Source organism: Scyliorhinus canicula, chromosome 11 (assembly GCF_902713615.1).
Source record: "Scyliorhinus canicula chromosome 11, sScyCan1.1, whole genome shotgun sequence".
NCBI classification, from domain to species: domain Eukaryota; kingdom Metazoa; phylum Chordata; class Chondrichthyes; order Carcharhiniformes; family Scyliorhinidae; genus Scyliorhinus; species Scyliorhinus canicula.
This window is the reverse complement of record NC_052156.1, coordinates 159,370,053-159,394,859: the sequence shown is the minus strand read 5'-3', so window position 1 is coordinate 159,394,859 and position 24,807 is coordinate 159,370,053.

Below are 24,807 nucleotides of genomic sequence, written 5' to 3'. Positions count from 1 at the left end.
CCACGCCACGAATCGCCGCTCGCCATTTTTCACGGCGAGTGGCAATTCTCTGAGGCCGATGAGCCGAGCGGCCGGGCCTTCACGTCCATTTCAACACGGCATCAAACACACCTGCTCGCTGCCGTCGTGAAACGGGCGCCAAATGCCCGTTTGGGGCATCTAGAGGCCCGATTGGCACGGGAGCACCACGACTGTGCTCGGGAGGGGACAGGCCCACGATCGGTGTCCACCGATCGTCGGACCAGCGTCCAAAACAGACGCACTCTTTCACATCCGCCGCCCGGCAAGATCAAGCCGCCACGTCTTGCCGGGTGGCAGAGGAGAAAGACGCCAACTGCGCATGCGCGGGTTGGCATTGTCCAACCTGCGCTTGCGCGGCTGACGACATCGGCCGCATCAGCCGCCGTGACGCTTGACGTGCGGCTTTGACAACCGTCGTCAAGGCCCCGCAGCTGTGACGCATGGCGTGACGCATGGGGCCGCGCTCCTAGCCCTGCCCGGGGGGCAGAATCGGCCCCGGAAGTGGCCGTGAAGGCTGCCGTGGGTCACGGCCTGTCCCACGGCAGCCCTTACGATTCTCCACATTTGCGGAGAATCGTGCCCATAGACTAGGTTTAACATCTCATTTGAAGTCGGCACTGATGGAACCATCAATTCAGCGAACACGTGTACTTGGATCTGAACAGAGGCTTTAATACACTTACAACAGAGCCAGCCCATTTGTCGTTGAACTCCAGATGAACTGGCAGGCTGGCTCTAAGGCACTGATCTTTATACATCGGTCCCAGGGGGGAGGAGTCCTGGGCGGAGCCAAGGGAGGAGCCCAGTACAAACTCTCGCGTACTTCCAGAGCGACTCCCCCTGGTGGTCGGATAGTGCAACTGCACTTACAATGGTGGACAGTGAACATATATACAAGGAGTTATATTGGCAACTATATACAGCATTGATCTTACAACGGGTAGATAACGAACATATATACATGGAGTGATATTGGCAACTATATATAGTGTGAATCACATTCACCACATTCACCCCCTGTTAAAAAAATCAAGTCCGGCGGGGGTGATGGCTCAAAGAGTCAGTCTGTCCGGTGGACGAATTGTCTGTTTTGATCTGCAGAGCATCGGGGTTGCAGCCTCTTGCGGTGGCTGGGCGGGCGTCGAGGTCTGGGGTACGGTTGCCGGCTCCGGGGCGAGTCTTGTCCGAGCCTCATACACCTCCTGGTCGAATGGAGACTGGGGGCACGGGGGGGCGGACTGGTGCTGGCGCTCGGGACTGGTGGGGTGAGCTCGCAGAATCGGGGGCGCAAGGGGGCGGCCGCATAGGGAACGGGGTAAGGGGTTCCTCGGTGGGGGTAGATAGGGGGCTGGATCCAGCGGGTGCCAGGTCCCGGAGGGATACTGTGTCCTGGCGACCGTCCGGGAACTCAACAAATGCGTACTGTGGGTTGGAATGAAGCAGGCGCACCTTTTCAACAATGGGGTCAGTCTTGTGCGCCCTGGCGTGCTTCCTTAGGAGAACCAGGCCTGGCGTCCTCAGCCATGCCGGAAGTGAGACCCCCGTGGTAGTGCCCCTGGAAAAAATGAAGAGCCGCTCGTGGAGGGTTTGGTTGGTAGCTGTACACAGGAGGGATCTAATTGCGTGGAGCGCGTCAGGGAGGACTTCCTGCCATTGGGAAACTTGGAGCTTCCGGGACCTGAGGGTCAGTAGGACGGTCTTCCAGACCGTCGCGTTCTCCCTCTCCACCTGTCCGTTCCCCCTGGGGTTGTAGCTGGTAGTCCTGCTCGAGGCGATGCCCTTGTCGAGCAGGTACTGACGCAGCTCGTCACTCATAAAGAACGCACCCCAGTCGCTGTGCACGTAGCTGGGGAAACCAAACAGGGTGAAGACACTATGCAGGGCCCTAATGACTGTGTGGGAGGTCATATTGGGGCATAGGATGGCGAAGGGGAATCGGGAGAACTCGTCAATAATGTTAAGGAAGTAAATGTTTTTGTTAGTGAAGGGGAGTGGCCCTTTGAAATCAATCGCAAGGCATTCAAAGGGCCTAGAAGCCTTGACCAGGTGGGCCCTGTCTGGTCTATAGAAGTGCGGTTTGCACTCCGCACAGGTCGGGCAGTCCCTGGTGACCGCTTTTACCTCCTCGTTGGAAAAAGGCAGGTTTCGGGCTCTGAGCCGGGTGACCCCTGGGTGGCAGAGGTCATCGTGGATGGCTTTTAGGCGGCTGATTTGCGCGCTGGCGCATGTCCCGCAGGATAGGGCATCCGAGTGCTCGCTGAGCTTCCCTGGTCGATATTTGATATCGTAATTGTAGGTGGAGAGTTCAATCCTCCACCGAAGAATGTTGTCATTTTAAATTTTGCCCCTTTGCGAGTTGTCGAACATGAAGGCGACCGACCGTTGGTCGGTAATGAGGGTGAACCTCCTACCTGCGAGGTAGTGCCTCCAGTGTCGGATAGCCTGCACGATGGCTTGTGCTTCCTTCTCGACTGAGGAGTGTCAGAGTTCTGAAGCGGATAGGGTACGGGAGAAAAATGCAACGGGTCGCCCTGCTTGGTTTAAAGTGGCTGCTAGCGCTACCTCTGAGGCGTCGCTCTCAACCTGAAAGGGAGTGGATTCATCCACCGCCCACATGGCTGCTTTGGCGATGTCGTCCCTGATGCAGCTGAAGGCCTGGCGCGCCTCAGCTGACAGGGGAAATCGTGTGGCCTTGAAGAGTGGGCGGGCTTTGTCCGCATATTGGGGGACCCACTGGGCGTAGTACGAAAAGAACCCCAAGCACCATTTGAGGGCCTTGGAGCAATGGGGGAGGGGGATTTCTAAGAGGGGGCGCATGCGGTCCGGGTCTGGGCCCAGGACTCCGTTCTCCACGACGTAGCCGAGGATGGCTAGTCTGTTTGTGCGGAACACGCATTTCTCCTTGTTATATGTAAAGTTTCATTTTTGGGCCATCTGGAGAAAACGGTTGAGGTTGGCGTCGTGGTCCTGCTGGTCATGGCTGCAGATGGTAACATTATCCAGATACGGAAATGTGGCCCGCAGCCCGTACTGGTCTACCATTCGGTCCATTGCTCGTTGGAACACCGAAACCCCGTTAGTGACGCCGAAGGGAACCCGGAGGAAATGGAAGAGGCGGCCATCGGCCTCGAACGCCGTGTACTGGCGGTCCTCCGGGCGGATTGGGAGCTGGTGGTATGCAGACTTCAGATCCACCGTGGAAAATACCCGATATTGGGCGATCTGGTTTACCATGTCTGCAATTCTGGGGAGGGGGATACGCGTCTAGGAGTGTAAAGCGATTGATGGTCTGGCAATAATCGACGACCATGCGGAATTTTTCCCCGGTCTTGACGACCACCACATGAGCTCTCCAGGGACTGTTACTGGCCTCTATGATCCCCTCACTGAGCAGCCTTCGGACCTCCGTTCTGATAAATACCCTATCCTGCAGGCTGTACTGCCTGCTGCGGGTGGCTACCGGTTTGCAATCGGGGTGAGGTTGGCGAAGAGAGGAGGGGGGGGGGCGATGCGCAGCATGGCAAGGCTGCAGATAGTGAGTGGGGGCAGGGGCCCGCCGAAGCTGAGGGTGAGACTCTTGAGGTTACATTGGAAATCCAAGCCTAAGAGGAGTGGCGCGCAGAGGTTGGGCAAGACATACAGTTTAAATTTGGAATAGCTAGCGCCTCGAATCGTTAGCGTTGCTGTAGTACGGCCTTGGATTTGGATGGAATGGGAGCCCGAAGCGAGGGCGATAGTTTGGTTGACGGGATAAATAGGGAGGGAACAGCGTCTTACCAGCTCTGGGTGTATAAAGCTCTCTGTGCTCCCGGAGTTGAAGAGGCACGACGTGTTGTACCCGTTGATCTGGACCTCCGTCATTGAATTTCTCAGATGCTTTTTTTTTATGGACATAATGAAACATGTTTTTTTATTGAGTTTTCATATTTTATATATGACAAATTACAAATTATTAGAGAGAAAAAAAGAAAACACAAAAATTTAACATGAATATTTACAGGTAAGCATCTTCATAACAACAATTATGGCCGCCCCCTTTAGCCAGCATACATATTTTACCTTCCCCAATATGGCCGAGGCACATGTTTATAGGCATTTATAGTTTGGTTTTGGGCCTTGGCTTGCCATCAAACCCCCATAACGAGCCCGTAACCCCCACCCCCTCCCCCCCCCCCCCCCGCTACCTTCCCCCGATTCCCGTCCAATTTCCCCTGATTCTTGGCCACCCGACTATTCTTCCTCTTGTACGTTGGCCGCAAACAGGTCCCGGAACAATTGCATGAATGGCTCCCACGTTCTGTGGAAGCCGTCGTCTGACCCTCGGATGGCGAATTTGATTTTCTCCATTTGGAGAGATTCCGAGAGGTCGGACAGCCAGTCTGCAGCTCTGGGCGGTGCTGCTGACTGTCAGCCAAACAAGATTCTACGGCGGGCGATCAGGGAGGCAAAGGCAAGGGCGTCCGCCCTCCTCCCCAGGAATAGATCTGGCTGGTCTGAAACCCCGAAGACCGCCACTATCGGGCATGGCTCCACCCTCACCCCCACCACTTTGGACATAGCCTCGAAGAAGGCTGTCCAGTACTCCACAAGTCTGGGGCAAGACCAGAACATGTGGGCGTGGTTGGCCGGGCCTCTTTGGCACCGCTCACATCTGTCCTCCACCTCCGGGAAGAACCTACTCAAACGGTTTCTCGTTAAGTGGGCTCTATGTACCACTTTTAGTTGCGTCAGGCTGAGCCTTGCGCACGTGGAGGTGGAGTTGACCCTATGCAGTGCTTCGCTCCAGAGTCCCCACCCTATCTCCATCCCCAGGTCGTCCTCCCATTTCCTTCTTGTTGCGTCCAGTACGGTGTCGTCCCTATCTACCAGTCGGTCATACATGTCACTACAGTGAGGTTATGGAGGTTAATGGAGCGTTCAAGGTTTTTTATGAGAAGTTATATCGGTTGGAAACACCAAAAGATGGACTCGGGTTGGTGGAGTTTTTGAGGAGTCTGGAGTTTCCCAGGGTGGGTGAGGAATTGTGGGACGAGTTGGAGGCTACGCTTTGTTTGGAGGAGATCAAGGGCACGTTGAAGCAGATGCAATCAGGGAAGCCGTCGGGCTGGATGGGTCCCCGGTGGAGTTCTATAAAAGGTTCCTAGATAAGTTGGGTCCATTGCTGCTGGGGATGGTTAGGGACACATTGGAGCGAGGCATTCTCCGGCAGGTTTCCATTTCACTGCTTTTGGAGAAGGACGAAGACCCCAAGGGGTGTGGGTCATACAATCCGATCTCCCTGTTGAACGTAGACACCAGATTTCTGGCCAAGGTTTTGTTTAGGGACTGTGGAGAATATTGAGGGAGCGGTGGATGGATCCCCGAGCCGCTTATCATCCAATTGAACCATCTTACGAAATGCTCCTTCCGTGGTCACCTCGTCCTGGCATTGGAGTGGAACCCGGAGCTTTTGCTCCAGAGGTGGAGACACCTCCGCTGTGCCACAAGACCTCCCCATTTCCGTGTGGGTGAAGGAACTTCTACCGGCCTGGGAATTCGGGGCCTCCAAGGATTTTCACCGAGGGCTGGTGAAGGAACAGCGATATGCGTCCAGGTCAGGATGGTGTGTGACAGAACGTTGACGGGGCTCCTGTCCCAAGCCAACTCCTCTCGCTTTCTTTCCGAGCACCAGAACGAGCACAAGAGAAACCAGCGGAATGGTTCGGTTTGAACTGCATCGTTCATTCTCCGTACAGCTGAAACATGTCAGTGATGGTTTAAGACATTAAAGAGCTGGTATTGGAAGAAATTTTTTAAACCTATGAGGAATTCTTCTGGGTAGGAGAGCAGCTGCCACACAGCGAAGCTTTGTTTTTTCTGAGGTAGAACTACACAGCTTTGGATTCTGTAATTGAAAGTTCTGCTGCTGGTGCCTTGATGGTCACAAGCTGATGCAATTAGATGCCCACAGCTTGTCATCTTGATGTTCACAGGCCGCTGGCTATGCCTACACGTTCTCTGACTTACATGCACAAGGCTCTAATTCAGTTGACATCTTAAAGTTATTTATAGAATATATTGGCTCTTGGATCTTGTCTTCCGGCCGCTGGAAATGAAACAGCGTTTCTTTTTTTTTTCTCTCTGTCTCTCCCTTCCTGCATTTGTGGCGTGCATTCGTTAGACCTCAATCTTTGTTACATCTATCGCTCTCTCTCCCTGCCCCCCCCCCCCCCCCCCCCCCCCCCGTCATCATTTGCCCTATCACTCAGGGGTTCAGTAAAGCGGTGCGTGGTTTGTTTCAATGTTTTCTTCCTTCATCTCTGCACAGGGGCAATACTGAATGCCTTGGTGTTTTTTTGTAAAATCCAGGCAGTCAATCGTGGAGCCTTTACATTAACGATGTGCATATGAAGTAAAGAAAAATGCTGGATTCGCACAACCAGTTTGTCAGAGCAGTGTGAATGGCTTATCCCTGCTCCGATACTTCTGTCTACAAAGCAGGTGTTTTGACGAGGGACCTACACCTGAAATGTTAACCTGTCTTCGCTCTTTTCAAACACTGGTGGATTGCGGTGAATTCACAACACTTGCACCGGTTTCCATTTTTAAAGCTTCACATTTATGGTTTTAAATTGAAATTCTGATTTCCTTGTGTTGCATCCAAATGTCACAAGTTTATTGATAAGAAATGAAGGCAGCCAAACAGTTGGAAGCTTCTCCAGTGTAAAATGTCTGTCCATGACAGCATCTGTAATCAAATTTGACATTTCCATCACTTGTTCCTTTTTAAACCAACTGCTTCCCTTTTTTGAAAATCCTCTCAAAGCTGGACACTGCCTTTAATATTAATTCTTTATTTCCCGACCATCGAATCATATAAGATAAAGGAACACAGGACAGATGGAGACAGTCAATACTTAATCGTGCCTTAGACTCAATAGCTTATCCCGTCAAATGTAAATTTATAATTGATCTAAATTACAGAGCAAAAGTTCATTTCTGCCGTTCCTACCTCTACTTTAGTGATTTATCATGTGGATCCATTAATGATTCAGATTTATGAATTTTGTGGTTTTTAGAAATGCATTCATTATGTTTTTATAAGTATGTTTTCATTGTTACTTTTTCAGTGAATTAATGGTAGAACAATGGTTAGCATTGCTGCTTCACAGCGCCAGGGTCCCAGGTGAGATTCCTGGCTTGGGTCACTGTCTGTGCGGAATCTGCACGTTCTCCCCGTGTCTGCGTGGGTTTCCTCCGGGTGCTCCGGTTTCCTCCCACAAGTCCCGAAAGACGTGCTGTTAGAGGAATTGGACCTTCTGACTTCTCCCTCCGTGTACCCGAATAGGCGTCGGAATGTGGCGACTCTGAGCTTTTCACAGTAACTTCATTGCAGTGTTACCGTAAGCCTACTTGTGGCAATAAAGATTATTACAATTTTGGGCTTTGATTAATTTAACCATTGCTAAAATATTCAATGAACTTCCCCAGCAGTCCAATTCTGCCCTGTGACCCCACTGCCTGTTCTTCCCTCGTTCCACCTCGCCGATGTGCAAATTTGGCAAAAACAGGAAACTGTGCCCCCACCACCTGGAATATTCTCTCAATTACTCCTCCACATTGCTACTTACTTCTCTCTTCTCCTCCCCCCTCCCCACACCCAACCCCCCACTTAACGTCCTGATTACAACCTATTTCTTTGATAACACCAAATTCTCCCAATCGCTACTGAGGCTGCCATTTTTGTTTCCATGATGCAATTGGCCATGTTGGAACACATGAATGCAAGCTTCTTGAAGACTCCATGCTGAAGAATAGTCAATTTTCAAAACTTTGCAGCTAAGTGATTTCACGGATTTTAAATTCAATTAAGTGCGTCTTGGTGGCTGATTGGTTACCCAGAGTTCTGGCTCCTTTAGATCAGAATCCACTGCTCGGCACACCAGAGAGGTTCTGCTGTCTGAGAAGATTAACGCTATCAGACTTCAGTGGTGACCCTGAGCCAGAGGCGGGAAGTCCTTTATCCCCATTATTCTCACTTCTTTACTTGTAACCTATATGTCCAGCAAATAGGCAAGAATTAGGCAAATTATTGCAGGTAGGCCAGAGCAATGGCAGCAAGAGAGCAGTCCAGAGGCTGTGAAAAAAAAATCACTGCTTGAAAACTTACCGAGGCAGTGCATCTACTGATTCAGGGACAGGAGGCAGCACCTGTCAAGTTCTGGAAAGAGAAAACCAGTCAGCTGTGTTTAAACCACCTCAGATCCTTCAGCCGCAAGCCATTCATTCATTTCTCTTTGATATTGATTTTACCGGGCTGTGGTTGCCTTTAAGGGCAGCACGGTAGCATTGTGGATAACACAATTGCTTCACAGCTCCAGGGTCCCAAGTTCGATTTCGACTTGGGTCACTGTCTGTGTGGAGTCTGCACATCCTCCCCGTGTGTGCGTGGGTTTCCTCCGGGTACTCCGGTTTCCTCCCACAGTCCAAAGATGTGCAGGTTGGGTGGATTGGCCACGATAAATTGCCCTTAGTGTCCAAAATTCTATGATTAACCTAGGACAAAAGTTCGGCACAACATCGTGGGCCGAAGGGCCTGTTCTGTGCTGTATTTCTCTATTTCTATTTCTATTTCTATTTCACACACTGAACTGTCAGCGTTGTTCCATTCAGCTCCCTTCATGGTAGAGCACCTTTAAAGTGGTCAGCTGTGGAACTAACCGCAATGTTCATAAGCATGAAGCTTTGATTGACAGCTTCTGGACCACTTCAAACAGAGTTAAGTGCTTTCCATTCGCCTCCCTTCATGTGAAACTAAGAGAAAGCAGTAGGTTCACATCCATTAAGGGTGAGAACCTAATTTTCACAGATTTTAATCAAGTTGAACATCATTAGCCAGCCCCCTGCCACATGATCCTCCCTCACTAAATGGCCTAGATTTACAACAGCTTTTCAAATACGAGATTTAGCTGAGGGGATCCCTCTTTGGGCGCAAAGGTATGCATAGCCCATGGTGGGAAAGGGACATTCCTTGGCAGTGCCCCAGCACTGGCCCTATCACTGCTCCCTGGCACTGTTCTAGGATACAATGCCAAGGATGGGCCTTTGCGGGAGCCCCATTTGAGGAGCGGCCACTGTGGGGGGGTGGGGTCCCGCCATAATTCTTCAGCGGTGGTGGGGGGGGGGGGGAGACCCCAATGATTGTCTGGGGGTGGGGGGGAAGAGAATAAACCTTAAGTTCTGATTTGAAGATGGCGTCCTGATATCTGTGGAGCCGGCCCTATCAGGCCCCACCCCGCCAGAGTGAGAGTGTAAACCACGCCCACTCATTTTTTTTTAAAGGCGCTCAGAATGTGGGGTGAAAACTGCTCTGTGCAACTGAAGACCCGTGAGCCAGTTTTCAATCTGAACCTGACGCTTTGAAATAATTTGGTAAGATTCCACCAATTGTGCCTCATGCTTCAACATTCCTATCGAATTGATTGTCCTCCCTTTACCCTGAGCAATACCAGTGAAGGTCTTCAAGTTCTATTTAACTTTCACAACTCAGGATAACTACCCAACGTCAAGCATAGTTCACCTCATCTCTTTTAAAATAAACTGAATCTGCTGTCAACTCCCAGTCTCACATCATCTCTTGCTAAAATTCTCATCCCTGTGTTTAAACCTTTTAAAGGCCTCACCCCTCAATACCCCTGTGAATTCCTACAGCCCAGCTCCGGTTCCTCTGCTTTATGAATTGCATGCATCCCTCCCACCTTTTGTCCCATCATTGGCCCCTGCCATCAGCTGCCAATGACCCCACGTTCTAGAATTACCTCCCTGCAAATCCCTTTGGCTCAGAACCACCCTCTCCTCATTTGGGACCCTCTTCAAACCTACCTCCCTGGCCAAGACTTTCGACACTCTCTGGAATCACCGTTTGCTGGCTCAGCATCCATTCTATGCTTGGATGGTTTGTTAAAAGCATTTTATAAATAGAAGTTGTTGGTAACATTAGTGGCCATATCTGGATTACGTTGATGGCCCAAAGCTTATTTTAATGAGGTTGTTTTAACTATCTTCACTGAAATAGGAGACAGAATAATTTAAATTAAGAGGGAAGTCTAGACTGTAAACGGCCTTTAAATTCCTGTTTGTTGCAATGTCTTTACTTGTCTCTTTTATGGGGTCATATAATTAAATGACAAAAATGTGGGCAGCACGGTGACACAGTGGTTAGCCCTGCTGCCTCACAGCTCCAGAGACCCGGGTTCAATTCCGGCTGCGGGTGACTGTCTGTGTGAAGTTTGCACTTTCTCCCCGTGTCTGCGTGGGTTTCTCCGGGTGCTCCTGTTTCCTCCCACAGTCCAAAGATCTGGGGCGGTATTCTCCGCTAAGGCCAAAAATCGCGGAGGCCGTCGTGAACTCGGCCGTGGCTCACGACGGCCTTGGGGCCTGCTCCCCGCACCTAATTCACCCCCACCCGGGGGGCTGGGAGCGGGCCCCCGTCGTTCCCGGCCGCGACCTCGGCTGCCAGAAATGACGTGCGAACGGCGCTTTTCAAGATGTCATCCGCGCATGCGCAGGTTGCCGGTTCCAACCCGCACATGCGGGGATGACATCACCGCGCAGATGACACGAACCCGCGCATGCGCGGTGCCGTCTTTCTCCACCGCCGCCCGGCAAGACGTGGCGGCTTGATCTTGCCGGGCGGCGGAGGGGAAAGAGTGCGTCCGTTTTGGACGCTGACCCGACGATCGGTGGGCACCGATCGCGGGCCTGTCCCCTCCGGAGCACAGTCGCGGTGCTCCCGTCCAAATCGGGCCCCTGGATGCCCCAAACAGGCATCTGCCGCCCGTTTCACGAATGCAGCGACCAGGTGTGGTTGCTGCCGTGGTGAAATGGGCGTGAAGGGCCGGCGCTCGGCCCATCGGGCTCGGAGAATCGCCGATCGGCATGAAAAACGGCGAGTGCCGATTTTTCCGAGAGGTGGGGGGGAGAATCGCGGGGGCGCCAGGGGGGGCGTAAAAAATGTCGGGAGGCCCTCCCGCGATTCTCCAAGGCCGCGTGGGGAGCGGAGAATTCCGCCCGTGCAGTTCAGGTGTATTGGCCATGCTAAATTGCCCCTTAGTGTCCAAAAGGTGAGGTTGGATTACGGGGATAAGGTGGAGACGTGGGCTTAGATAGGGTGCTCTTTCCAAGGGCTGGTGTAGACCCAATGGGGCAAATGGCCTCCTTCTGCACTGTATATTCTATGATTCTGAAACGTGTCGAGGTTGGACGTTTTTGCTTTCTGGGCTCCAGAAACTTGTAGACTTCCAGTTAACACAAATACTTTATTCAGGAGGTGCATTCTGTCTCCAGAGCTCAACCAGACATAATACAGTCAAGAGGCAAAACAAGATAAGCTAAGGCTGCCTATGCTGAGCTGTCTCTATGTGCTGCTGCTCACTTGCCCTGTGCTTCTAAAAGAGGCGGACCCTCCCTTGGGTCGGACCCTTTATACCCCCCTCTGATGCTGCCCTCTAGTGATGCTGTGGCTGTTAAATCTGTTGCTGTAGTCCCTGGTGTATGTGCAGATGTCCAGATCACTACACTCTGGCAGTGCCCTGGGCAGTGCTCGGCGAATTCCTCCTAATATTGACACCTGGTGCTGCCAAGAGGTACTGCTAGGGGCACTGCCATGGGTTACAGCCAGGGGGCACTGCTAGCGCACAGCAGGGGCACTGCCTAGACAGTGCGAGGAGCACCACCTGAGGCACTGCCGAAGGTTCGGTGGGGGAGGTACCGGGAGTTCCATGGTGTGGGGGCATTCGGTATGGGATTGGGGGGGGGGGGGTCCTGTTTCCGTGGGGTACTTGTTTTTTCTATTTTTCTTTTTCTTTGCATCCACGTGCCGATTAAAAAAGGTGCCCTGATCTTTTGGGAGCCACTGTTGCCACGGCTGTCATGGGTCCCCACCTCCTGTTTTACGTTTTTGGCAAAGTGTTTGAGAGTATGGTGGGAAAAGCAGCCGGCAGGCGACATCCCGCTTTTCCCAACTGAGTTCACACTTTGCCAAAAAAAAACGGCAAAATCTTTCACCCGCTACCCTAGTTAATTGTCTATACTCGAAAACCCAGCCAACATCAGTCAATCACGAATGAACAGGAAAATTGCAGTCAATTACAAACCGAATAGCAAACACAACTAACAAATCTTACAAATTGTCATGGCAACCTACCCAATGCATAGGTCGTCAAACTCAGTCACAATGTCCTTCAAAATTCTGGTGTCTTCCTTTTGAAGAATTTCAACCTTCTTCTGGGATGAAGCGTAATCCCCAGACAACAGCTGTGACCATCAACCCGGGTTCCATGGCTACGGAATTCACCAAAAATGGCACACATCTGCAGAACCTGCTCACCTCAGACTGGATGGCGTACGTTCGCCAATGTTGTCTTCAATACTGACAAATACAAATGTCCTGGAGCTGAGATGATTGACCTCCAACAACCAGAACCATCTACCTTTGTGCTCAGCATGACTCCGACCAGCAGAGAGGCTTCCCTTTGATTCCTATTGGCTCTAGTTTTGCTCGGGCTCCTTGATGCCACACTCGCTCAAAGACTGCCTTGATGTCAAGGGCAGTTAATTATCCTGGAACTCGCTCCCCAACAGCACTGTGGGTGTACCTACATGACAAGCTGTTTAGGAAGACAGCTCACCACCACCTCCTCAAGGACAATCACAGAATAGGCAATAAATGCTGGCGTAGCCTACATCCCAGGAATAAATTTAAAACTCTCACCCTCTGGAGTTCAACTCTTTTGACCATGTCTGAACCAAGGAAAATCCTGCCCATTGTTTCCGTCTCCACAGATGCATGTTAATGTTTTTTTTCCTGATTTTCAACGTCAGCAGTATTTGGGGAGCATGCTGTCCAACTTCTGTATTTTTAACAATACACTCTCCAACTGAAGTCTTATTTATTAGGTGAAAATTTCTGTATTCAGTTATGTACTCCGTGCCAGCTATTTATGACTGATGTTCAGAGGGTATCTTATTGGGTACATTAGCAGAGCAGCCAGTACCAATATCCCAGTTCGAGAGGATGGCCATAGCATCTTTTAACATGCAGCCAAGCCCGAACATATTGAATCCACAAGGTAATTTAATTAGTCTGTATTATTGAGTTTTTCTCGGGGTATTATTGACATTAATTATTAATTGTATTCTCTTGTATTTGATTAAATAATCGCATATGTGTGTGTAATTTATTTTATCATATTTCATTCTTCATGTGGTGTACTTCAATAATTGAAAGTAATTTAGTTACCAGAGTTCAATGTAGTCATTCCTGCTGTTCCTGAACACCCATTGCTCCTGTGTACACACACCTACCTGGAGTCCTGGTTGAACAACATCTCAATTTGAAAATTCTGATCCTCATTTTGAACCCCCCTCCACGGTATCACCCCTCCCTATCTCTGTCATCTCCTCCGGACCCAAACCCTTCCAAAATCACTGTGGTCCTCTAATTGTGGCTTCCGGAGCGTCCTTGATTTTAATTGTTTCACCATCAGCTGACAAAGCCGTGAGCGCTGGAAATACCTCCCTAAATCTCTGCCTGTCTACCTCCTTCTTTCTCTCGGAAGAACTTCTCAAAACGTGCCAAGCTTTTGATCATCTGACAAAATATGTCCTTTAGGTGGCAAATTCGCTCCCTCCCCCACCGCAGAGTGTACCGCCTACAAGGTGCGCTGCAGCAACTCTCCAAACCTCCTTTGATAATACCTTCCAAACCCACAAACGTTACCACCTGGAAGGATAAGGGCAGCAGATGGATAGGAACACCACCACCTGCAAATTTCCTTCCAGATCTCAACACCACCCTGACTTCAAAGTACATCGCAGTTCTGATGCACAATCAATGACTACTAAAGCGAAGTTGTAGTACAACTGAAGGCTTTAATAAGCTCGGTGTTTCCCCCAGCAGCTCAGGTACAGAAAGGAAGCTGCTGGGGCTGCACGGGCTCTTATACCCCGCCTTGCAGGGCGGAGCTTACCATACAGTCTCAATCAATAGACAACATGCATTATCCACCAATGGTGTTCCAGCATTACTAGATACCGTAATACCTCTAACCAGACTACCACAAGTTCCTTCACTGTCACTGGGTCAAAATCATGAAACTAACCCCCTCCCCTTAACAGCACGGTGGGTGTACCGACACCAAATAGATAGCAGCGGTTCAAGAAGGCAACTCGCTGCCACCTTCTCCATGGCAATTAGGGAGGGGCAACAAATGCTGGCTTTGAATGAATAACAAAGAGAGGCTAAATTGTTAATGGGGTATATATTTCCAGGTTTGCATTGTTAAACGAGGGGAATTTTATGTCCGTTCCCGCCAGTGGAACCTTCCATTCCCACTGAATCCAATAGGTATTTGAACGTCTCGCCACATTTTATGGACCAGTCCACACCACGAAGAGAGTCCAAAATTTCACTTCACATGCTGAGTGCTTCTGAATTCCCTCCGGTATTTTTCACGCCGGATGGGTGTGCTGCCCGCAAATGGGGGCTGGGGGCTCGGATGAGATTGGGAATGGCTCCAGGCACAGGTTGGGAATTGCACTGAGGGCAAGATTGAGACTGGGAAAATCCTGGTTCTTGCAAATAACTGGCCACATTTGGAAAACCCTCCATTTTTGCTTTGCCCGCAGGTGAATTTCCTGTCTTAATTTCCAATTCCAAGGTGTGTGTGCGGTTTACAGTCATTCACAGAATGTACAGTGCAGAAGGAGGCCATTCGGCCCAAAAAGTCTGCACCGGCTCTTGGAAAGAGCACCCTACATAAGCCCACGCCTCCACCCTATCCCTGTAACCCAGTAACCCCCACCTAACCATTTTTGGATACTAAGGGCAATTTATCATGGCCAATCCACCTAGCCTGCACATCTTTGGATTGTGGGAAGAAAGCAGAGCACCCGGAGGAAACCCACGCAGACATGGGGAGAACGTGCAGACTCCGCACAGACAGTGACCCAGTGGGGAATCGAACCTGGGACCCTGGAGCTGGGAAGCAACTATGCTAACCACTGTGCTGCCGACATTGGTAACTCGCAGACTTCCACTCACTGAGTGTGGCCACTTGGGCTGGAATGCTGGTTACAGAACAATACTTGATGTTGGGTCAGTCACACTTGCTCAGAAATGCACAGTTCACATTTTCACGCCATCTAATGAGCTGTTAAGACAGAGGGGGAAAAAAATCAACCATCATCCCAATGTGGAAACTGCAAATTTGGCAATTTTCTGAAAGACTGGCTGAAATGTTAGCAACACTCAGTTTAGATCATTCCTTATTCAGTCCTGACCTGACCCAACCCAGCTGAATTGAAAGTGTGTGTTACTGTATTTCTTCTGACCAAATAGAGGGCTGATAGGTTTAAAGTATAAATCAGCCATTGTCTTACTGATTGGCAGTGGGCAGGCTGATGTGCTGGGGAACAGTCTGTCACTGTTCCTATGTCCCTATATGAAAGTATATATGACGTACACAGCCTTTGTGAGTTGTTTTCTCACGGGGTGCGGGCATCACTGGCTGGAGTCTATATTGTTCAACACTTTAAATTTTTGCTGGGTGTACATGTACTCAAAATAAACTAATTGGACAAATATGTTCCATAGCAAACAGTAAAAAGCCAATGATGCACAGAATCCCCTGGGCGGGATTCTCCATAGCCCGACGGCGATATCATAATCGACGATCGGGCAGAGAATCGACTCCGCGCCCAAATCAGGACCGACGCCAAAAGCAATGCTCTGACCCCTCATAAATGGCATCATTACGTCACACGCCGTTGCAACGCCATTGGCACGTCATCGGTCGACCCTCCAACGATGCTCCGCTCCTGATGGGCTGCGTTCACATTGGCGCGGAACACATGCGGTCTCAGCGGTCGTGAACCCGGCATGGCGGCTGCGGACTGTGTCCAGCGCTGCCACACTCGGCTGGGATCTGTGTCACTGGCCAGGGCGCTTCCACGAGAGCTGGGGGAGCTGGTGGGGGGTGGCCAGAGGGTGGGCTCTGTGGTCGCGGATGGCGAGTCAGGTCAGCGCACTGCCGGCTCCATGTTGTACGGCGTGGCCGCTGCAGGTCGTCAGCCGTGCGCATGCGCGGCTGGGACCCGGCCATTCTCCGGCCGCCTTCGGCCGGGTGTTTCACCCGGCATCGCTGCTGGCTCCTCACCGGTCCCGGAATCAAATGTTGGGGCTCCACTCGGCCGGCTCGATCTGCTTTAATTCTTCAGGCAACGATCCTTTAGTTAGCATGAGGTGGGCCTGCCAGTCATCTCCCGAAGGACATCCCGCCTCATCAAGCAAGTGGACAATCAGAGGTCAGGCAACTCAGCGCCACATCAGGAATTGTGGCCAATGCTGGTATTGCAGGAGACCAAGGTGGAAGGGTATCTCATCCAGGCCAGAATGACAGGTCCCGGTGAAGGAGAGGACATATGGCATATTGCATCGCGCTGGGAAGATGCTGGATTCAGGGAGGGGGCCCGGAAAGGAGGCACCCCCCACCCACAGCAGCTGCAGGGTGAAGCCTGAAAGCAACAGAAATCTCTCCCAGTCTTCCCTCTCTCAAAACTTTTGGACATCATTTATGCAGTGCAAATGTTATTAAAACTCTGAGGCGATTCGCTCCCGACAAATTGAACAAAAGGTGAAAACGTGGTTTCAGAGTCATCCAGTGGAAGACATCAGGTTTCATCCCCTGCTGGAAAGGTCCTTCTTCACTCCCAACTCTCAGTACCTACCGCTTTGATAAGTTAGTGGGATCACAGACAACACATGGGGGGATTTTATGGATCCCAGAAGAGCAGGATACATGGCACGAAGAGTGACTTGGTGAAGAGGGGAGTGCGGAGTGAGCTCAGGGGTACTGAAGAGTCCAGGAAGGATCCAGTGGAGAGTGGTGGGTGAGTTTGGACACAGGGAGGAGTGAAGTGCCTAAAGTCTGAGCTGGTTTTGGTGGGGGGGGGGGGGGGGGGGGGGGGGGGAGGTGTGGAGGGAGCAGACAGTCAAGGTCAGAAAATAGGGCCTCAAGGGCAGTGTCAGTGCTGCTAAAATATGTGTCTATCTCAGGGTGGGTCAGAAAATAGGCCCTCAAGGGCCGTGTCAGTGATGCGAAAATATGTGTCTATCTCAGGGTGTTGGATGGCAAGATTCCTTACAGGGTTTTGAGTTCACCATAAGTTTTCAATTATCCCTGTTGAGAGTGATTTCAGACAATATCCATTACAAAGCACAGAATGGAAGGCCAACAGAGCCTGCACGTTCAGCAATGTCCCACAGAGTGGACAGTGCAGCATGGACACTAACATGGATGCTCAAGAAAGATTGAACAAAAAAACACAACATTGTTGCTTCCACAATAAAGAAAATGTCCCTCACTCCCCTGCAACTATCAGGGCATGCTAATGATAGAACATAGAACAGTACAGCACAGAACAGGCCCTTCGGCCCTCGATGTTGTGCCGAGCCATGATCACCCTACTCAAACCCACGTATCCACTCTATACCCGTAACCCAACAACCCCCCCCCCCCCCCCCCCCCGCCCTAACCTTACTTTTTAGGACACTACGGGCAATTTAGCATGGCCAATCCACCTAACCCGCACATCTTTGGACTGTGGGAGGAAACCGGAGCACCCGGAGGAAACCCACGCACACACGGGGAGGACGTGCAGACTCCACACAGACAGTGACCCAGCCGGGAATCGAACCTGGGACCCTGGAACTGTGAAGCATTTATGCTAACCACCATGCTACCGTGCTCCCCATGATGAGGCATGACAGTACATTTAGCTCTCTGACTAAGCTGATTTCAACAAATAACGATGATGCACACATGAGGAAAGTGAAACCAAATAATGTGCAACATTTACAAGTGGAATTTAATTTTGAAAATCAACTTTTGTGCTCCCATGTCTTACGTTAACAGCAGTGGAGGTGGGTAGGAAAGTTGTGACCTTGATGCAAACTCTCCCTGTGTGAGACCATCTGAATCCGCGATATTGTCAACTGACGGGGAGTTTCACCAATAGAAAGTTCCCCCACACCCCATCCCCGCTGCTGAATTGCACATGTTTTCCAGGCGTGCGGCCAGCACTTCCAATTTTAGTTGTAATCGCGTGGGAAATGGAAAAAGAAAGAGAGAGAGCATAAGGGGCACACAGTTCCAGTCGGCAAAATCCCGGCCACCATTTAGCGGCAGTGACTATTTGTGCTGGATCACCAGGGGTAGTATTTCTGGCAGGTACGCAGATGAGGGAATCTTTAACCAATTGCTGAAAAGAGGAGTTTTCCCTTAGTGGAAAAACTTGAATCATTGAGGCCGGGATTCTCGATCAAGGTCAGAAAATAGGGCCTCAAGGGCCGTGTCAGTGATGCGAAAATATGTGTCTATCTCAGGGTGTTGGATGGCAAGAGTCCTTACAGGGTTTTGAGTTCACCATAAGGCTTTGTTTAATTTGAAGCAAATTTTATCAGTCCAAATTCCCTCCATCTTGTCAAAATTTATTTTGGGATCATTAGGATTCCCTATTCCCGCCGGCAGCGCAGCCCTGCCCGTGGGTTCCTGGTGGAATGGGGTGGCTTCAGTGGGAAATCCCTTCGACAAGGAGCGGGTGTAGAGAACCCCGCTGCCAGTGAACGCCACAGAGAAACACACGACTGGGGTGGGCCCAAGTATTCCGCCCTCAGTGTGTTGCTTCAGTAACTTTTAGCAAAGCAGGAAATTTGACACTGGATCTAATGACAGCTCCGCAATGATGCTTAAATACCTCAGAATCACTAACTTCTGCCACCCAGCGACCTGAAAGGCTTCAGGAACTGTCGTGCCTGCACTGGTGATCGCAGTGTGGGAGATGAAATGAAATGAAATGAAAGAGCCATTGTGTAATTTAATGGCACAAGTAACTAAATATCCTGTTAATGTTTAAGTAAATCATTTTAATATGTTCAAGTCAAGAAAAGGTTCAGTAAACCAATTTTATTCGAGAAGCATTTGCCAATTGATCAGATGTCGCCAGTCTTGGAAACATTACAAATGGAAATTATTGCTTATTCATTGTTTGATTTCCAATATTGAGAAAGCTCCCCACTGCTGTTTTAAAATTTTCCTCCCCATCAATTCTATTTTTTTTCCAAGAAATAATTGAGAAAGGTGCTGTATTGCAAGAGTTACTTAGTTTGAACTTGTCGACTGGAAGGCTTTGTTTAATTTGAAGCAAATTTTATCAGTCCAAATTCGCTCCATCTTGTCAAAATTTATTTCGGGATCATTATTTGAGAAGGTGTTTTTTTTAATTGGAGGAGCATTTGTAAAAACATGTACAAGCAGAATTACTACACAAGCGTTACTAATGGAACCGGATGCAGAAGGGCAATGGTTGCCTAGGTTACCTTACCAATTCCAGTTGGTTGATCCAGACATCTCAATATGCGTAGAAAATGTATTTTTGCTCTAGCTGACATCATACCTGTTTGATATTGTAGTAAATGTAATAATTGGCAGCCAATTATTAAAATCGTTACCTCCCTGGTGCCAGCGTCAGGGATGTCACTGAACTGCTGCAGGGCATCCTAAAGGGGGAAGGTGCAAAGTCAGAGGTTGTGGTACATGTTGGTACCAACGATATAGGCAGAATGCAGGATGAGGTCTTACATCAAGAATTCAGGGAGCTAGGCAGTAGATTAAAAAACAGGACGTCTAAAATTGTAATCTGTGGATTACTCCTGGTGCCGCTTGCTAGCGACTATAGAAATGGGAAAATAGATGAATGCGTGGTTCAAGAGTTGGTGTCGGGGGGAGGGTTTTAATTTCTTGGACCACCAGGACCATTTCTGGGGAAGGCAGGACGTGTACAAGAGGGACGGTCGGCGCCTGAATCACACTGGGACCAACAGCCTTGCAGGTAGCATTGCTGTTGGGAGGAATTTGAACTAGTTGGCAAGGGGAGGGGACATAGAGTATTAGTAAAATATAGGTGCATGATGCTATAGTAAAGGAAGCAAGTCAGAGTGAATTCAGCTATGTTGAATATCAAGGGATTAAGTTGAGGCTGGATGGTCTTAGCTTTAATGCTAAAAGCGTAAAAGGTAAGGCTGATGAGTTAAGGGCGTGGACTGACAGACGGAATTGTAGCATTGTTGCCATCACAGAGCCATGGACCGGGATTCTCCCCTACCCGGCGGGGCGGGGGGTCCCAGTGTAGCGGAGTGGTGCCAACCACTCCGGCGTCGGGCCTCCCCAAAGGTGCGGAATTCTCTGGACCTTTAGGGGCTAGGCCCGTGCCGGAGTGGTTTCCGCCATGCCGACTGACTCCAAAACCGGCGCCAATGGCCTTTGGCGCTATGCCGCCCGGCGTCGGGGCTGGTTCAAAGGCCTTCGCCGGTCCACACATGCGCCGATGCATCAGCGGCCGCTGACGTCACCACCGCCGCATGCACGGTAGGGGGGTCTCTTCCGCCTCCGCCATGATGGAGGCCGTGGCGGCAACGGAAGAAAAGAGTGCCCCCACGGCACTGGCCTGCCCGCCGATCGGTGGGCCCCAATCGCGGTCCAGGCCACCATGGGGGCACCCCCCGGGGTCCGATCGCCCCACACCCCCACCAGGACCCCGGGGGCCCACTCGCGCTGCCAATCCCGCCGCCACCAGAGGTGGTTGAAACCACGTCGGCGGGAGAGGCTTGTCAGCGGTGGGACTTCGGCCAATCGCGGCCCGGAGAATCGCCGCAGTCAATAACAACTGGGCATCTTGGCAGTGCCAGGCAGGCACCCAGATGGAAGTGCCTGGATGGCAGCAGCAGTGCCAGGGTACCACCCTGCCCAAAGGGTATGCATCTGGGGGCCTCCGATCCCCTGGGAGATCCCCCCCAGAGCAGTTCCATCTGGTCCCTGTTTGTGGAGACCAGTACAAAACAGTACTCGCCTGAGGCCTCTGAGGGGAGGGGGTTAGATGCCAATGCCTCGGTTATCTCAGGAAACTGCACATTCAAGTGAGAATTGCCAACAAGTGATCCCGCCTACAATGCACAGGATTTGCATGGCGAGGCATTGTGAGCCGGGTAGATCCTGGGAGCGGAGTCTCCCAGCTTCTATCGGCCACACTGTGCCACAGCGAGCTGCTATTCGGGCACAGTCCGATATCTTAGAAGGGTCTTCAAACAAAACTCTATAGGTAGAACCTAGGAATATAAAGGGGGCAGCCACGGTACTGGGAGTATATTATCGGCCCCCAAAGAGTCAGTGGAAATAGAGGAGCAGGTATGTTGACAATTTACTGAATTTGATTTGATTTATTTATTGCCGCATGTACCGAGGTACAGTGAAAAGTAGTGGTCTGCTTACAGTCCTGGCAGATCACACCATATATGAATACATAAAATAATTAATAATTATATAACCGACTATAATAACGCTTATAAAAGATGTAGGAAGAGGATCTGTAGGGGAGAGTTCGCAGAGAGCCGCCACTCTTCATCTTGGAAAAAAAATGGAAAGCATTTTAAAACCCATCTGCAGCCTTTTGTTGTTTTGTTTTGTACCTGATGTCAGTCAGGGGGAGGAAGAGCTGGTCCAATACCTTTGTCGTTGGCCTCCTTGGCTCAATATTGTTGTTTGGAGAAATTCTCGAGCAACTGGCCGATTCGTCACTCAATCCACTCCCCAATCCGTGCAGCTTCCACCGGCCTCTCCCTATAATGTACAGCCGGGGCTATGGCCCCCGCAGCACTGTCCCGCCCTCACCGAACCGGTCCCAATCTTCCCAGCAGCTCTGGCCGCCCAGCAAGTCAGCCCGACTGATCCCCACGTCCGCTGGAAACAGCCCGGGCACATGGCGGTGCCACCGGCTCCTTCAGCAGCTTCCCGCAAAACCGGGCAGAGGCGCTCGTCCAGGCTGAGGGCCGGAGCCGGGGGCTGGTGGAGTGCCTCAGACACAAACAGGCCGCTCCCTCTCTTTGGCCCCATTGCGGCCGCTCCAGTCCAGCTTGGGCGCACGTCAGAGGCAGGAAAGTAAAGGGGGAGAGAGGAGGTGAAAGAAGTGTGTAAGAATAACAATTGGGTGGTTATACTCGGAGACTTCAACTTCCCCAAAGTAAATTGGGATAGTCACAGTGCAAAGGGATTAGAGGAGACAGATTTCTTGAAATGTATTCAGCTGAGTTTTATGTATCAATATGTAGAAAGTCCAACAAGAGATGGGTTAGTGTTGGATCAAGTTCTGGTGAACGAGTACGGACAAGAGTTCAATATGGTAGTGGGGAGCATTTAAGTAATAGCGACCACACCACGGTACAATTCAAGCTTGCAATGGACAAGGAAAAAGATGACCTGCAAAATACGGTTTTGGAATGGGGATAGTCAGATTTTCATAAAATAAGGTAGGATCTGGCCAAAGTTGACTGGGAACGGCTTCTTGTGGGAAAATCTACCATGGAGCAGTGGAGAGCATTCAAAACAGGAATGGGTAAGGTACATGTCCAACACATTCCCGATAGGGGGAAATGTGGGAGCAATAAGTTCAGGAAACTCTGGATAGCTAAGACAACCCAGGACTGGATAAGGAGGAAGTGAAAGGTTTTTCGCAAGTCCAAAGAGAGAAATTCAACTGCGGCCCTAGAGGAATATAGGAAGTGCAAGAGGGAACGTAAGGAAGCATTTGGAAGGACAAAAAGGGGGCATTAAAAAGGACTTGCGAATAAGGCTACCCTAAGATTTCTATAAATACATTAAGGGGAAGGTGTTTCGCCAGGGAAAGTGTTAGACCCTTTAGAGACCAAGGAGACAGTGTGTGCGTGAAGCCGCAGGACATTACTAGGTTGTTAAATGGATACTTCTCATCGGTCTTCACTCAGGAGGAGGACGTAGGTACAGAATTCAGGAAATGGGACTGCGAGGACCAAGAGCAATTTGACATAGGAAGTGAGGTGGTATTGGAGGCTTTGACGGGCTTAGAAATAGACAAATTCCCAGGCCCAGGCTGTTGTGGCAGGCGAGGCAGGAAATTGCAGGGGCTCCGGCTCTGCAGGGGCTCTGGCACAGGTTTTTCATTCCTCTCTGGTCATGGGGGGAGTGCCAGAGGACTGGAGAACAGCTAATGTTGTTCCACATTTCAAGAAAGGTGGTGGAGGATAAACCAGGGAATTACCGGCCGATGAGTGTCTCATCAGTGAAGGAGAGAACTAATTTGGGATGTCATGGGTGATGTGACCATCAATTCACTCAAGACACAATAGGATGTAAACTGTGGTTTTAATAGACTTACAACTGAGCCTGCCTGCGACCAGAAGAACTGAGGGCAGGCTCACAAGGCTGCAGCACCTTATACTTCTGGTAGTGGGAGGGGCCATGGGCAGAGCCATGGGCGGAGCCGAGGGTAGAGCCCTGCACAAGCTCCTCATCTCCCCCTGTGGGCAGAGCCGCGCAACGGCTTACAGAGCCCACAAGGACACAATACTATACAGTGTGAATTACATGAAGTACATTCACCACAATGGGTTTATGAGGGATAAGAACATAAGAACATAAGAACATAAGAACTAGGAGCAGGAGTAGGCCATCTGGCCCCTCGAGCCTGCTCCGCCATTTAATGAGATCATGGCTGATCTTTTGTGGACTCAGCTCCAATTTCCAGCCCGAACACCATAACCCTTAATCCCTTTATTCTTCAAAAAACTATCTATCTTTACCTTAAAAACATGTAATGAAGGAGCCTCAACTGCTTCACTGGGCAAGGAATTCCATAGATTCACAACCCTTTGGGTGAAGAAGTTCCTCCTAAACTCAGTCCTAAATCTTCTTCCCCTTATTTTGAGGCTATGTCCCCTAGTTCTGCTTTCACCCGCCAGTGGAAACAACCTGCCCGCATCTATCCTATCTATTCCCTTCATAATTTTAAATGTTTCTATAAGATCACCCCTCATCCTTCTAAATTCCAACGAGTACAGTCCCAGTCTACTCAACCTCTCCTCATAATCCAACCCCTTCAGCTCTGGGATTAACCTAGTGAATCTCCTCTGCACACCCTCCAGTGCCAGTACGTCCTTTCTCAAGTAAGGAGACCAAAACTGAACACAATACTCCAGGTGTGGCCTCACTAACACCTTATACAATTGCAACATAACCTCCCTAGTCTTAAACTCCATCCCTCTAGCAATGAAGGACAAAATTCCATTTGCCTTCTTAATTACCTGTTGCACCTGTAAACCAACCTTCTGTGACTCATGCACTAGTGCACCCAAGTCTCTCTGCACAGCAGCATGCTGTAATATTTTATCGTTTAAATAATAATCCCGTTATTATAGTCAACATGGCTTTGTCAAAGGGAGGTCATACATAACATGGCTGGTTTAGCTCGGTGGGCTAGACAGCTGGTTTGTGATGCAGAACAAGGCCAGCAGCGCGGGTTCAATTCCTGTACCACCTGAGAATTCTGAATTCTTCCCCCGTGTACCTGAAAAGGCGTCGGAATGTGGTGACTAGGGGCGTTTCGCAGTAACTTCATTGCAGTGTTAATGTAAGCCTACTTGTGACAATAAACCTTTAGTTAAAACAAATTTGATAGAATTTTTTGATAAAGTGACTGAATGTGTGGATGAAGGAAGTGCAGTTGATGCAGTTTATAATGACTTTCGCAGTGCCTTTGACAAGGTCCCACATAGGAGACTGACTGGGAAGGTTGAAGCATATGGAATTCAAGGAAACCTGCCGGGGTGGATCTGAAACTGGCTCAGTAATAGGACACAAAGGGTGTGTGGTAGAAGACTGT